General features: G+C 37.5%; 1 pseudogene; it reads left to right on the top strand.

Moving 5' to 3' along the window:
* Nucleotides 1-2707: 2707 nt before the first annotated feature.
* On the top strand, nt 2708-2878 carry LOC112065595 (uncharacterized; annotated as a pseudogene).
* The last annotated feature ends 246 nt before the right edge of the window (nt 2879-3124 follow it).

The raw sequence follows: 3124 nt of genomic DNA on the forward strand, positions 1-3124 counted from the left end.
TTCATTTCTAATTTTATTGATTTGAGTCCTCTCCCTCTTTTTCTTGATGAGTCTGGCTAAAGGTTTATCAATTTTGTTTATCTTCTCAAAGAACCAGCTTTTAGTTTTATTGATCTTCGCTATTGCTTTCTTTGTTTCTCTTTCATTTATTTCTACTCTGTTCTTTATGATTTCTTTCCTTCTACTAACTTTGGGTTTTGTTTGTTGTTCCTTCTCTAGTTCCTTTAGGTGTAAGGTTAGATTGTTTATTTGAGATTTTTCTTGTTTCTTGAGGTAGGATTGTATTGCCATAAAATTCCCTCTTAGAACTGCTTTTGCAGCATCCCATATGTTTTGGATCATTGTGGTTTTGTTATCATTTGCCTCTAGGTATTTTTTGATTTCCTCTTTGATTTCTTCAGTGATCTCTTGGTTATTTAGTAACGTATTGTTTAGCCTCCATGTGTTTGTGTTTTTTACATTTTTTCCCCTGTAATTGATTTCTAATGTCATAGCATTGTGCTTGGAAAAGAAGTTTGGTGATTTCAATTTTCTTAAATTTACCGAGGCTTGATTTGTGACCCAAGATGTGATCTATCCTGGAGAATGTTCCGCGTGCACTTGAGAAGAAAGTGTAATATGCTGTTTTTGGATGGAATGTCCTATAAATATCAATTAAATCTATCTGGTCTATTGTGTCATTTAAAGCTAGTGTTTCCTTATTAATTTTCTGTCTGGATGATTTTTCCCTTTGTATAAGTGAGGTGTTAAATTCCTCTACTATTATTGTGTTACTGTCGATTTTCTCTTTTATAGCTGTTAGCATTTGCCTTATATATTGAGGTGCTCCTATTGGGTTTGTTTTTGTAGGTCCTTTTCTTCTCTTGTGTTTCCCACTTAGGGAAGTGCCTTTAGCATTTGTTGTAAAGCTGTTTTGTGGTGCTGAATCCTCTTAGCTTTTGCTTGTCTGTAAAGCTTTTGATTTCTCCATCGAATCTGAATGAGATCCTTGCCGTGTAGAGTAATCTTGGTTGTAGGTTCTTCCTTTTCATCACTTTAAATATATCGTGCCACTCCCTTATGGCTTGTAGAGTTTCTGCTGAGAAATCAGCTTTTAACCTTATGGGAGTTCCCTTGTATGTTATTTGGTGTTTTTCCCTTGTTGTTTTTAATAAGTTTTCTTTGGCTTTACTTTTTGTTAGTTTGATTACTGTGTGTCTTGGTGTGTTTCTCCTTGGGTTTATCCTGCCTTGAACTCTCTGCACTTCCTGGACTTGGGTAGCTATTTCCTTTCCCATGTTAGGGAAGTTTTCAACGATAATCTCTTTAAATATTTTTTCGGGTCCTTTCTCTCTCTGTTCTCCTTCTGTTACCCCTATAATGCAAACGTTGGTGCGTTTAATGTTGTCCCAGAGATCTCTTTGGCTGTCTTCATTTCTTTTCATTCTTTTTTCTTTATTTTGTTCCACAGCAGTGATTTCCACCATTCTGTCTTCTGTTCTTCTGCCTCAGTTATTCTGCTATTGATTCCTTCTATTGTATTTTTCATATCAGTTGTTGTATTGTTCATCTCTGTTTGTTTGTTCTTTAATTCTCCTAGGTCTTTGCTAAACATTTCTTGCATCTTCTTGATCTTTGCCTCCATTCGTTTTCTGAGGTCCTGGATCATCTTCACTATCATTATTCTGAATTCTTTTTCTGGGAGGTTCCCTATCTCCACTTCATTTATTTGTTTTTCTGGAGTTTTATCTGGTTCCTTAATCTGGTTCATAGTCCTCTGCCTTTTCATTTTGTCTATCTATGAAGGTGGTTGTCGTTCCACAGGCTGAAGGACTGTAGTTCTTCTTGCTTCTGCTGTCTGCCCTGACATATCCTTTTTAAATTAATTATCTATCTTTCTATATTCTTGTCCAAAGATTAACTATCAAGGGAGTATGGGCAAGACTCCACTTGTTCTGCCTAACAGACATTCCTGGGACTGCTGGAAGCAGCCTTCTGGAAGTGCAAAGTTTATGTGTGTGTGGCTGACAAGAGCTTAAGACATGCACATGTTGCTCTTGAACTTTGGAAAAGCTGATTTCAAATGAAGACTAGACATAATTCCACAACTGCCTCTCAGAGTGGGGAAGGTGGGAAGGGAAAGTGAAGCAAATCTTAAACAGGCAGTTCTGACTGTAAATCTATGGTTCAGCCCAAGTGGGAGAGATTCTAAGAGCAAAAACGGCTGTAACAAAGAAAGAAAGAAAAAACAGCATGTAACAGAAGACAGTAGGAGAAGGCTTGGTAGAGAAAAGTTAGGATGTATCAAAACTGTTGGAAAGTATGAGGGCACTAGAAAATGTGAATTAAACATGGTTAGAGGGAATCAAAGCCCAGCCATGGTTTCCATTATGTTTCATATCATGTATCTTCTTTTACATCTTTACCTCCCACTTATGCGTTATTCATCAACCATATGGTTCTGGCCCCTCCACCTTCTCTAAAATTTTTCTATCCAGTATCACCAGGGACCACTTAAATTCTCAATCTTATAGGCATCTTTTAGTGTTCACCATCTTCTGCTCATCTTCTCTAGAGTACTGAAGAGCTCAACCAGTACTTCCTTTTTGATATTCTCTCCTCTCTTGGCCCTTTGCTCTCCTCCTCCTTTCCTAATTTCTAGTTTATTTACATCTACCAATCTTTTTTATTAATTGGAGTATAATTGCTTTACAGTGTGCTAGTTTCTATCGCTTCTCGGCCTTTTGGCTAAGATCAAGTGTAGTACAATGTGTTAGTTTCTGCTGTACAGTGAAGTGAATCAGCAATATGTATACATATATCCCCTCCCTCTTAGACCTGTCTCCACCCCAATCCCATCCATCTAGGTCATCACAGAGCACTGAGCTGAGATCCCTGTGGTATACAGTAGATTCCCACTAACTATCTATTTTACACATGGTACTGTATTTATGCTAAACTTCATCTCCCAGTTCATCCCACCCTCCCCTTCCCGCCGTGTCCACATGTTTGTTCTCTACATCTGCCTTTCTATTCCTGCCCTGCAAATAGGTTCATCTGTACCATTTTTCTAGATTCCACATATATGCATTAATATATGATATTTCTTTTTCTCTTTCTCACTTACTTCACTCTGTATGACATA

Source organism: Physeter macrocephalus, chromosome 9 (assembly GCF_002837175.3).
Source record: "Physeter macrocephalus isolate SW-GA chromosome 9, ASM283717v5, whole genome shotgun sequence".
Classification (NCBI taxonomy): Eukaryota; Metazoa; Chordata; class Mammalia; order Artiodactyla; family Physeteridae; genus Physeter; species Physeter macrocephalus.